Here is a 13,600-nt window from a genome sequence, read left to right as displayed (position 1 = left end):
AAACCTACAAAGGCCTGAAGCAGGGGTGTCTGCTTGCGTCTATGCTTTTCAATTTTTTCATTTCTGACATTGTGAAGAATTTTGTTAGAGTTATTTCTGATGCACCCTGCCTTGGTAAACATCCCATAACATGGATGTTTTACGCAGATGATTTAGTTCTTATGCCGAAAACAAAAAAAGGTCTACAAAATCTGCTTGATCAATTGGGAGGATATGTTCAAAAAAATGAGCTAGTGATCAATATCTCAAAAACCAAAATTCTAAAGAGTGTACCCAATATAAAGGCAAGAACATCTCGTTTCTCGTTTTGTGTGGGGGGTAAAATCCTCGAAAACGTACCCCAATATAAATATCTGGGGATGAATGTAAATACTCTTAAAGGGAACACCCTTTATCTCGATGATCTGAAAAGGAAAATTGCTACCTCTATCTCTCAAGCTATAATTATTAAACGAAAATTTTGCACATTTTCTCTCAGGCCTATTATTCTGTTTTTTGCCAAAAAGTAGTTCCGACGGTACTATACGGTGCAAAATCCAAACCTTGGAGAAATGAGATGTTCTGGCAGAAATTGGAAGGCATGTTTTGGAAGAGGGTCTTGAATATACCAAAAGCCTCACAGATGTGTCTATTGAGGTATGAATTGGGCCACTCCTCCTTAAACTCAATGTACATGTGGAGACTATGCAGTTTTTATCGAAAATGCATTATGGTACAACAGGATGATCCATCACTATTGGCAATTTTGTCTAGCTACCTGAAAACTACTGAACATAGAGTGATCTTTACTTGGCGTAAACAAGTAAGGAGTTTTCTGATAAAGACAGAGATTTCTGAAGAGTTACTAATGCAGAACCCTGACAGAGCTAAAGAAAAGGTTATGACGTGGGATCGGATAGACACATATGACTGATGTCAAAGAACAAATCATGCATCACATCATAAAATGGTTATAAAAAAAGCAAGAACAACAGAAAGCTATTTATTAAGGTTCCCTGGTTCGGAGGCCAGAAATAAATTTCTCAAATTTAGAATGAACTGGTGGTACACTAAAAGTAACATGGCCAAGTGGAAAATTATGGCTAAAAATGAAAACTTTTGCCTGTTTTGCGAAAAAATAGAAAGTACAGAAACCTTATACCATCTGATTGCCGTCTGTCCGGCTCTATCGCAAATGAGAATAGAGCATTTTAAAAAACATTTTGTAACGCATGTTGCTTTAATGGCGGAAGATTTCTGGCACCGCATCTATAATACCCAGATCACCACTATAAGAATTGCGGTCATACATTTCTTGAAAGCTTTAAACCTAAAGGAAGATGAATTACGATAATTAAAATCAGTGAGTTTGGTGCTCTGGGAGTCGTGATGCTTTTGGTGCTACATGTCTGACGCCGATGTCTTTGACTTTGATTTTCTTTTTCCAAATTAGTTAAACTTGTGCTAACAAATTGTGTAAATTTTATGCATGAAATTGTTTTATGTTATATTTTATTGACTTTTTAAGGAATGAGTTCTCATATGTTTGAATAGTTTTTGTATAAAGTGTATTGAATAGTTGATGTATCAACTATATCAATAAAAAAATAAAAAATAAAATAATTTAGAGTAGCACAGGGAAAGCAGCGCACACACTTAGCCTCCCATACTCTGGGCTAAGAGCTATTTTTTTTAATAAAAATAAACACTAGCTGCCGTTTTTTTTTCTACGTTTTTCCGGGCTGGAGGAACCCGGAAAACGTAGAAATAAAACCGTAGCTTTAAAAACGTTGTATTTATGTTTGTGGTAGCTTTTGAAGCGACCGCAAACATAAATACAATGCTATTGTGTTTGAAAACGCCGGCGGAGGAGCCTGAGAAACTCAGAAAAAAAAATTTCAGCGTTTTCAAACACAACCGCGTTGTGTTTCTGCCTGCCGTGGCTATCACTTTGGGTCTCCGGTGCTCCAGAGCACCGGAGACCCAAAGTGAAAGCCAAGGCAGGCAGAAACACAACACGGTTGTGTTTACATGCCGCAGTGTTTCTGCCTACAGCTGATTTCCCATTTGGGGCTCTCGGGCTCCCCACGGGGGGGCCGAGAGCCCCAAATGGGAAATGCTAAATGCTGCAGTGTTTCTGCCTAAATCTGCTTTCCCATTTGGGGCTCTAGGGCTCCCCGGGAGCCCTAAAGCCCCAAATGGGAAAGCAGATTTAGGCAGAAACACAACGCGGTTGTGTTTGAAAATACTGCGGTTTTTCTTTCTAAGTTTCTCATGTTTTTAAAGCTGCAGTTTTATTTCTAAGTTTTCCGGGCTCCTCCAGCCAGGAAAACTTAGAAAAAAAACGGCAGCTAGTGCTTTAAAAAAAAAAAAAATAGCACTTACCGAGATGCAGCTGCAGCTTTTCTGCCTGTAGTCTCTGGTCCGCGTCCTCTGAGTCCCGCCCGGCACCAATGAAGGAAAAGCCAGCCAGCTGTAGTAAACAAAAGCTACCACTGGGTGGCTTTTCCTTCATTGGTGCCGGGCGGGACTCACAAAATGGATGTGCCCATGTGCTTGCTTTTGCAAATTTTGAGCTTGAATTGCTCAAAATTTTACATAGGGGCTTGGAAAAAAAAAGCCAATCTTTTTTTTTAATATTGCCTATTTTTGAAATAAACATTTTTGGGCCAACCATCCCTTTAAGAGCCTGAACAAGAAAGCCAGCCACTAAGAAAACAAAGAGCCAATTGGCGATGGCCAGCCAAGGAGCTTCCGTTTAAAGAAAAAAAAGATTTTTTTTTTATTTATTCTTTTTATTTTTTTTAAACATAGCATAGGAGACCAAATGGGTAGCAAGGGAGACCCTTGGCGACCCCCAAATAATGTCCCTTCTACCTCGCAGAGAAACTCCGCATCTGCAGGGGACAGCCCACCACCAGAAGCCAGGACACGTGCAGACTTGAAATCTGCCACTGCAAAAAGGAAAGGACCATAAAAGAAGCCTTCTCTACCTACACCCCAAGAATATGGAACCTCCCCACCATCCGCATCAGCATCAGATTTGAATTTACGCTCCTAAAATTCTTCAAGGAGTCTCTCCTCCTCAACACCTAGGCCATCACATTGCCCCCTGACTTACCTCACGTCCTCTGCCCCTCTCCTCCCTGCCACCCTGTACAGCTGTACCCTTCCTCTGTGCCCCTCTGTATCCAAAACCCTGCTGTATATCTTGTTACGTTGTTACATCTGAAAAGCGTTCTGTTATGCATCTGTACTGTTGAATACCTCTGTAAAGCACTCTGTTGCCTCTCGAAGCTAGGTCAGTGCTCAATAAATACAATAATAATAATAATAATAATAATAATAATAATAATGATATGATTAGACCCCGTGTAACAAGGATAGTAGTTCGTTTGTTTCTGAAATACAAGTGGTTCTTTTCAGGTCTAAGTTATTTCAGAATGGAGTCCGAGAAGGATTTGTTTTGTGGAGATGAGATCTACGGCCAAATATCTTGTACACTGCCTGGCAAGATACCAGAGGTGTTGGCAAGGTGGCCATAGGCATCTGCTCCGGGAAAAGCAACGCAGGATCTATGATAGTGCTTTCCTATAAACCATTGATGCGTACAAGACAAACAAAATCCTAGCTATTACTGACACTTGACGCTACGGCATAAGTAAACACTTGATCCTGTTCTCATGCAGCAAACTCCAAGCAACAAGTGCAGCGCTGGGAGACTGCAAGAGCAAGCCAAGTTTATTTCTTTTTCAGAGAGCGCGAAAGCTGTTCATTAAATATTGCAGTGCTTCATGCACCCTTGCCTGCTTTTCAAATTACATTTCAGTCTCAGCTACTTTTACAAAAAAAGATTATAACATTAACCCAATTAAGCATTGAGAGAGCAAAAACATTTCTAAATGGTGTTTGAATTCTAATTATATGCAATTACACAGAGCCTGGTGTGGCCATTGTAGTTTGTAAGGCAGTAAACTTGTTTTAAAACATTTTAATATGCTGGAATCTCCATAATCCATCTCCTGTGCTGGAGCAATTGGAAGCCAATATGATAATCTTGAAAATCTTTCTTCTACAATGTGGGCCTTCTGCTGACTACTTGGCGTCAGTCACTCATTTAATAAAAATGCACAGAATGCTAAACAGTTGCCTCCTTTCAGGCTTCTCTCATGGAAAAGAATGGCAGCATTCTGCTTCAGCACACTTATATGTTTCCATTTTTCGTACCTAATACATGGTTCGAGAATACATTTTAATGGCACCTTGCCAATCTTCTAACTGCAATGGGGCATCCGTGTATACAACAGCAAAGGGCACTGCATATCCGACATCTCATTCTGGCCCACTGTTTGTATTTTGATGGTGTGTAATTATTCAGCTGATTATATATTTGGTGAGATAGAAGAGGAAGGCAGACGCTGTTTACATATATTGACTGAGATATTTACAGGGTAATTCATAGATTTCAGCGCAGAGGCAGTGCACGCGAGCAGCGCAGAGAGCTAGCGTGCGCCAGCGTGCGCCAGCGTGCGCCAGCCGTTTACGCTAAACAGCATTCTGGCGCACCACGTATTCATGGAATATCAAAGCCATTTTGAGCGCTGGCACAGAGAACATCCCGCAGCGGCAGTTACGCCCCCAAGAACGCCCCGTGCGCAAGGATAAGGCATTGAAATCCCCAATGCAGCGCAAAGGGCAGCGCTAACCCTGCACCAGTACCCAGGGCCGGGACAGTGCATTTGGGGGGTGCGTGGGAAGTTTCACACGCGATAAGCGTTGGGCAAGCAGGGTACGTGCATTTCGGGGGTGCGTGTGAAGTATCACACGTGATAGGCCTTGTGCTAGTGGGGTACGTGTATTCCGAGGGGTGCGTGGGGAGAATCACACGCGATAGGCCTTGTGCTAGCGGGGTACGTGTATTTCGGGGGTGCACGTGAAGTATCACACGCGATAGGCCTTGTGCTAGCGGGGTACGTGTATTCCGAGGGGTGCGCGGGGAGAATCACACGCGTTAGGCCTTGTGCCAGTGGGGTACGTGTATTTCAGGGGTGCGCGTGAAGTAACACACGCAATAGGCCTTGGGCTAGCGGGGTACGTGTATTCCGAGGGGTGCGCAGGGAGAATCAGACACGATAAGCCTTGGGGAGCGGGGTACGTGTATTCCGAGGGGTGCGCAGGGAGAATCACACGCGATAGGCCTTGTGCTAGTGGGGTATCTGTATTTCGGGGGTGCGCATGAAGTAACACACGCAATAGGGCTTGGGGTAGTGGGGTACGTGTATTCTGAGGGTTGCGCGGGGAGAATCACACGCGATAGGCCTTGGGGAGCGGGGTACGTGTATTCCGAGGGGTGCGCAGGGAGAATCACATGTGATAGGCCTTGTGCTAGTGGGGTACGTGTATTTCGGGGGTGTGCGTGAAGTAACACACGCAATAGGGCTTAGGCTAGCGGGGTACGTGTTTTCCGAGGGGTGCATGGGGAGAATCACACGTGACAGGCCTTGGGGAGCGGGTTATGTGTATTCCGAGGGGTGTGCAAGGAGAATCACAAGCGATAGGCCTTGTGCTAGCGGGGTACATGTATTTCGGGGGTGCGCTTGAAGTAACACATGCGATAGGGCTTGGGCTAGCGGGGTACGTGTATTCCGAGGGGTGCGCAGGAAGAATCACACACGATAGGCCTTGGGGAGTGGGGTACGTGTAATGCCAGGGGTGTGCGGGGAGAATCACATGCGATAGGCCTTGTGCTAGCGGGATACGTGTATTTCGGGGGTGTGCATGAAGTAACACACGCGATAGGGCTTGGCCTAGCGGGGTACGTGTATTCCGAGGGGTGCGCGGGGAGAATCACACGTGATAGGCCTTGGGGAGTGGGGCACGTGCATTCCGAGGGTTGCGCGGGGAGAATCACACGTGATAGGCCTTGTGCTAGCAGGGTACGTGTATTTCGGGGGTGTGCGTGAAGTAACACACGTGATAGGGCTTGGGCTAGCGGGGTACGTGTATTCCGAGGGGTGCGCATGGAGTTTTACACGTGTTTTCACTGTCACGGGAGGGGTACGTGTATTCCTGGTGTGCCCCACACTTGGCAGTGTGTGTCCTCCCAGGTGTGCCCTCTCCCCCCTCCCCAGGCCCTGCAGGCAGCCCACAACACAGGGGACTACCCTGCACCCCTGGCCAAGCCCCGCAAGCAGCCCATCCACCCTGGCCATGCCCCCCAGCTACCCCACATGTCACCATGCACAAGTGAGCACCGACACATGTCCCCCTGCATCCCCACCCACCCAGCAGTGACAGGCACCTGCCAGCAGGCCCCGACTCATGTCCCCCCACCCACTCACCCACCCAGCAGTGACAGGCACCTGCCAGCAGGGCCCGACTCATGTCCCCCCACCCACTCAAACACCCACCCACCCAGCAGTGACAGGCACCTGCCAGCAGGGCCCCACTCATGTCCACCCACCCACTCACCCACCCAGCAGTGACAGGCACCTGCCAGCAGGCCCCAACTCATGTCCCCCCACCCACTCAAACACCCACCCATCCAGCAGTGACAGGCACCTGCCAGCAGGCCCCGGCTCATGTCCCCCCAACCACCCAGACACCCAGCAGTGACAGGCACCTGCCAGCAGGTCCCAACTCATGTCCCCCACCCAGCAGTGACAGGCACCTGCCAGCAGGGCCCGACTCATGTCCCCCACCCACTCACCTACCCAGCAGTGACAGGCACCTGCCAGCAGGCCCCAACTCATGTCCACCACCCACCCACCCAGCAGTGACAGGCACCTGCCAGCAGGCCCGACTCATGTGTCCCCACCCACCCAGCCACCCAGCAGTGACAGGCACCTGCCAGCAGGGCCCAACTCATGTCCCCCACCCACCCAGCAGTGACAGGCACCTGCCAGCAGGGCCCGACTCATGTCCCCCCACCCACTCACCCACCCAGCAGTGACAGGCACCTGCCAGCAGGCCCCGACTCATGTCCCTCCCAAACACCTCATGACGATCCACAATCATGGGCCTTATGGCCACCCAAACCACACCCCACGCCACCCCAGTCCAAGCACACAACCAGGTATTACATCCACCCCACAATGAAATCCCCATCACATGATACATCCCAAATGGCAAGTATGCACATCAACATATTTCCGTCACACCCACACAATGGGTGCATGTGATTGAGAAAACACACATTGTGACATGCATGAAACCAAAGAGAGAATACCACACATTAAAGTAGAAAATACAAATGTATTAAACATAAAAGCAAGGGAATGAAATGAAACACACAAGAATGCAAATAATGAATAAAAAGCTGCATGTCCAAAATAAAAAATAAAAATGTAGGAAAGCAGAATCCAAATCAATCCAAAAGCACGTGTCCAAACAAATGCAAAGTGAAATAAGAAGATAAAACCATTACTCCATGAAAAAAAAAGGCAAATACAGTGAAGAACTATTTACAAAGTACAAATCCAGGGTCCATGAGCCCAACCATTCAAATGAAACCTACAAAAAACACTACCTAATGAAGAACTACATACAAAAAAGTGGGGCATTGTCCAAGCGCCCCAACAGAAATAAAAACAGAAAGGAAACCTAACACTAACTAACTATATACAATGGTGGCGAGCAAGTCCTATGGCTCACTCTGTGATGTCCCGGGCCAGGGCATCATCGAGCTCCATGTCGATGTCCCGGAGGTGGGCCTCTGCCCTGGCCCCGAGGTCTCGCAGGGATGCAGTCGTGGCCTGTTCCAACTCCCTGCGAGTTGCCTCGAGGCACTCAGCCCGCCTCAACGCCCCGTGCATGGAGAACTCCGCCCTGACCATGGTGAGCCAAGCCTCTTCCGCCCGCTTCTGCTCCGCATCTATCCGCTGGCCCAACCACTGCCACACGGAAGACACTCCCATTCCAGGGTCCTCGTGCCCTCCGGCCGATGCCTGCCCCTCTGATGTAGAAGGCCCTGAGCCATCATCGCTCTCACCTTGAGCCTGCTGCTGCTGTCCATGTGCCCTGCCCGATGATGCCGACACATCCTCCATCTGCTGGTCTCCAGTTGGTGGGGTGTCCACCCCTGCTGGACCTCCGACTCCCGACTGTGACAGGGTTGTGATCCCCACCAAGCTGGCTGTATTGGTCGGGCCAGATCCACAGGGGGCCCTGGTGGAATCTGGGCCGGAAGACGGCAGGGAGAATGACTGGCGCATAGACTCCACAGAGGAGGAGAGGGAGGGCCGCCAGAGTGCTCGACACATGTAGGAACCCTCCGACCAGGGCCCCTCCTGACTTTGGCACATTGCCACGCAGCTCTTTGTGATGTCGTGCGCGTCCCCCCAGGAAGCACACACGTCATCACAAATGACGCACGTGCACAACGTGACACCAATCAGGACGGACCCCATACGGTCATAGGTCTCCTTGTCCGCTGGTAGTGAAGTGCCAGATGACGTGGGCCTCCCCCCTGTGGATGGGCCTGGGACGGAGCATCCCTGCTAGTGCAAGGTGGTGCAGTCACAGGGCCAGGGACAGTGACATGCACAGGCCCCTTTGCGGCGACCTGTGCTGCCTCTTGCCCCTGGCCCTGGCCTGCACCACTTGCACCAGTGGTACTATCCCCACCAGGCCCCATGTGTGGCTCAGTAGCGGCCTCCTCCTCCTCTGTGGAGACCACCAACCTGGATGTCTCCGCACCATCTTCCGCCATCGCAAGCCCCTGTGGGGGCTCACCCAGCCCTTCCGCTACAGCCGTAGTGGCAGACGTGGCACCAGTCCCCTTGCTCCCAGATTATGGCAATTCCTGGGAGGGTGGCTGGGGCTTGCGTCGCTGCCCGGTGGAGGCATCCCTGCCGCTTTGCTCCACAGTGCCGTCTCCACCATCTTCTTCATTCGACGCAGGGTAGAGGGAGACATAGAACACAAGCATCAGGGTACTGTATAATAGTCCCCTAGACAGGAAGCAATGACACATTAGTGGCATTGTCAAACGTCACTTCCATCCTGTCCCTCCACAACACATGGGTCAATGCAGGCAACACACATGCAGAACCAGGCCCGGCGCATGCAATCAACATCAGTATCCATGTACAAGGGCCTCTAATGACATAAATATTGGCTTCAAACTCACATGCATCATGGCTGATCCCATGCACACACATCACCGGAGGGTCATGCATCAGGGCTCGTACACCACAGAGACAGTGGATACAAGGAGGACTAGACTGCATAAGTGAATCAACACATCGTCACGGACATGTGTCATCCATCCATGTCCAAGAACAGAGACAGGCATGCATTCATGTGTGCATTCCACATGCTGCTCCCCATGTCGCATTGGAACACATGCACCATCCATGTGGTTCACGCATGACTGGTCTCACATGCATTACCATGATGTCCCTGCACACAGACATCCATACATGGCCTATGTCACACATACAGGCAAGTAGCTGACTACCAGCACACTACTACATGCCACTTACCACTTACCACTCAACTCCAGACGGGTCTGCCTCTCAAGGATCTGGACGTGGAGTGTTGGGTTTATGTGCTCCAGGACCCTCATCTGGATGTTGCTCAGGCTGAACCGGCACCCCTCTGCATCCTCTGCTTCAAGAGGCGCCGGGCCTTGTTGAGGGTCCTGGACCTGGAGTCCTCCTAGCGCTTCCGGACATGCTTGATGTCGTGGGTTGCCACCCCCTCCTCGTTGATGGCAACCAATACGTCCTCCCAGATCCTCTCCCGTCCTTCCTTGTTGGCGCGCGATGGTGTGAAGAGGGCATCGTAATGCCCCAGAACTACTCCACCAGGATACCAACGTCCTTATTGGTGAAGCTAGTAACCCTCTGCCTCTCTGGCTGGGGGTCACCAGTGGTCTCGGATGGTGTTTTCCCCGACATGGCAACCCCCGAGGCAGGTGTGGGTGGGCAACTGGGTCCTGGGGCTGGGCTGTGGAGCAATGGTACCCCAGTCGGGAGTCTTCTGTTCCAGCAGGGGTGGACACAGCAACTGGACCCCTGCAGATGGCTGATGTGCAGGCACCAAATAGCAGGGCACGTGGGCAGCAGGCAGGCAGGTAGCAGCAGATGGCAGGTGGGAGCATGCTCGCGGCTCTGGGGGCAGGTAAATGGCCTTTTGGGCATAAGCATGGTCTTCCGTGTGTTGTCGCATGGCCAGCTTGATACGGAGAGATTTGGCACGTGAAAAATCTGGACGTCAGCTTTTAATTTGAGGAAAGGCCCTTAGCGCGTAAGCGCGTCTGTGACGTGACGTGCAAGGGCGTTTCCCTAAACACCGGTGCATGTTGATTGTACACGTGCAAAAACTGCACGTCCGGATGTCACTGCGTGCAATTGGAGGAAAGGGCCTTAGCGCGTACACGTGTAAGTGATGTTGCACGTGTGGGCTGGCTCATAAGGTACACGTAGGACGCCATTTTCTTGTACATGCTTTTTTTGGAGAGCGAGCGGGTGATTCTTGTACTTCTTGTCGGTTCACACGCGATTACTTCACAACGGTTCCAGTTCGTACTCCCTGTTTACTCAGACAGCGTTCAATTCTTCTTTTGGCAGGGGTGTTGTGCGTCTTTTTCACGTTCTTTTTCCAGGCAGACGGTGAGTCGCGCATGTATATTCCAACTGTGAGTGCTCCCGTGTGTCGCGTACCCCTTCAGAGGTCATTGTAGACTGCATGTATCATGCATACGCTTATTTTTGTGTTTCTGGGTGCCACATCATACTGCGGGGTCATTTATCCATGCACGTGGTCTGCCAGGTGTTGCGTGCACGTTAAATATTGTTTTCGGGGTGCCTGTGCATTGCGTGACCCGTCATCTTCCCCCAGGGGTCCCAGACAACCTTGCTAGAGCACTAGGGTACAAATTCCATCTAGTACCCTACCCCTTTCACCCCAATTGCCCAGGACAATTGTTTACTGCAACTCCCATACGCACAACAACATCAGTGCCATGGTTGGGAGGCGACCAAGCAGTAAGGGAGGCAAAGGTGGTCCAGGGCAAAGAGGTGGCTGCGGTAGGGGATGTGGCCAGGATGTGCAGGGTGGCCCAAGAGGCCAGTGTGTGGAGGACCAATCAGGGACAATTATACCTCCTGGTTTGGGGAAATGTAGCTGACACCATTCCAGCTCAGCCCTTGTTAAACCGTCCCATATTGGCAACAGAACCGGCACAGGATGACTCCCAGGTTGACTTCCGTGTCACCAGGTCTAAGCCATGTGTGGCGGTGAAAGTTGCTGTCACCAGGCCACATGTATCTGGGGCAGCAATGTCATCTGCTGCCCCAAGTAGCCAGGGTGAGGAGGCTGCAGGGGCAGCTGCAGCTCAATCCACCCCAGCTCCGAATCTCCCAGCCGGGACAGTGTCAGTCCAAGTCCATTACACCGAGGTTGGTCCTGCCAACATCACCCTGCAGACAATGCCTGCAGTGAGACCGTTGGTCATCGTGCCTTTGGAAACTTCCAGTGCCCAGTCCACCTGCGTTTCTGCCCCTACCAACCAGAGCGGCGTAAGCCACTCAGGGTCCGCACCACCTTCCAAGAAGAAGCAGGGTGCTCTTGCAGTACAGACTGGGACCCCAGACATGGCTAGACACCCCGGCACGTCAAGGAAGCCTAGTTTCAATGACGCTGAACTAGATGCACTTGTGGCCTATGTGTTGGCACATAGCAGCAAAATGGTGGTGACTGCAGGGTGCAAAACTACACCTGCTCAACGTAGGGCCCACTGGCAGACCATTGCGGAGCGCATAAGTTCCCTTGGATTTGTGAAGCGCACAGCTGATGATTGCTCTAAGCGGTGGAATGACCTGAAACACAGAGCAAAGAACAAGCTGGCTTCCAATCATGCCTCTACTCTGGTGACTGGCGGTGGGTCTCCACCAGAGTGTGACCAACTCACTGAACATGAGTCTGTCGCTGGAGCCTTCATCACAGAGGATCAGATCTGAGGCGTGGGAGACCTGCCAGATCTTGAAGCATTGTCCGGTGAGTGCCCATGCATTGTGTGCCATCCATGTGTGTGTTGCTTGGGTGATGTGTTCTGATTGAGTGCCAGGTGAGGCTGTGTAGTCATGACTGGTATGGGTCACCCATGTGTCCCTCCAAACCAATCCCTGGCCTTGGGTTTGGGTATGACAGTATCCCTTCTGACCACAGTTGCCAATTTGCACCTGATTACTGCAGTTGCCCTTCAACTGTCATCCTGCAACAACATTGTTCAAAAAAAAATTTCCTGTTCATTCAGCCTGATTGTTTTAATCCTTGTCATTTTTACCACACATTTTTTTGCCGTACTGCCACAAATGTAACATACTTCAGTCATACATTACACGCACAAACAGAATCATTTTTGGGCCCTGTTTGAATGTTCAACATGACTGTTGTATTCTGTTGAAGTGACCAACCATTGATGTATCCATGTGCCTGCCATCACTGCATCAGTGAACACTGGATTTGTTGCAGCATGTGGCACGTGCGTGTTTTGTCACACTATTTTGCATGTTTTATCTCATGATGTCCATTTCACATGGATGGGTGACAGTACTTATTTCCTACCATATGGCTATACTTGTCAAATGTACCATGGCTATGCTACGTGCCATCTGTGTACTGGCATGTGTCATGTATGTGTTTTGGACATGCCACTCACAGGCTAATGTGTGATGCCAGTGCTATCCAGCATGTAGCACATGTGTTGCCTTTCCATCTTGGAGTCCTCAGTGCCTGCTTTTTGCCTCCCCTTGCAACTCATTGACAGTGCATGCATGCCAGGGTTATTGTCATGTAGGACATGTGTCATTTATGTACTGGATCTCTGCCTCGTCAGGCCTATGTGTGTGTGCTATGGTGCTCATGCCTGTTTCCATTTGTTATATTTCATGTTTTTGCAGGTGATGAGGCACATGATGCTGTTGAGGAGGAGGAGATGGTGCAGACCCAGGAGGAATCACAGACACAACCGGGCACCAGTGGAGGAGGTGGGGTGGTGGTGGGTGAAAAGCCATTTCTCCTACAGACCATGCGGTTCACGGGTGTCACTGGGTACACCTCCGGAGACCTCTATGAATCAGGTGCTGAATCGGATATTGAGACATATGTGCCATCGCACATGAGTGTTTCTGGCAGGGATGCTGTTCTGTCCAACCCACCTGCACCGGGATTTCAGTGTTGGAACGTCCGCCTGTGGCGGTTACGGATGCAGGGTCACACTCCACAATATTTGCTCCTGTTCCTGGGCCAGCAGATCAAAGGAGGAATGCAGTCCTGCAGCCTCAGGTAGTGCCAGCACAGCAAGGTGCACATCGCCTTGCCCCAAACAGGTGTGGTGCCCGCCAACGCGGTGGCCGTGCACCCCCAGGCAATACTGTGTGGGAGAACTCCATGTACAGTATAGCAGCACAACAGGGGGCATCGTATGAAATGATGGCTCAGGCAATGGATAGGGTGGTACTTCCATTCTCCCCTCTGAAAGGCAGATGGAGCTCCAGCAGCAGGCAACAGACTCCATTTGCCACTCACACAGGGAGGACATGTTCGCGTCTGACATGGACCGACGGGCTGGACTGGAGACTCTGCGCACAGCCATATCTGTAGAGTCACAGGC

Source organism: Ambystoma mexicanum, chromosome 4q (genome assembly GCF_040938575.1).
Source record: "Ambystoma mexicanum isolate Mex_15411 chromosome 4q, UKY_AmexF1_1, whole genome shotgun sequence".
NCBI classification, from domain to species: Eukaryota; Metazoa; Chordata; class Amphibia; order Caudata; family Ambystomatidae; genus Ambystoma; species Ambystoma mexicanum.
This window is presented reverse-complemented; position numbering follows the sequence as displayed.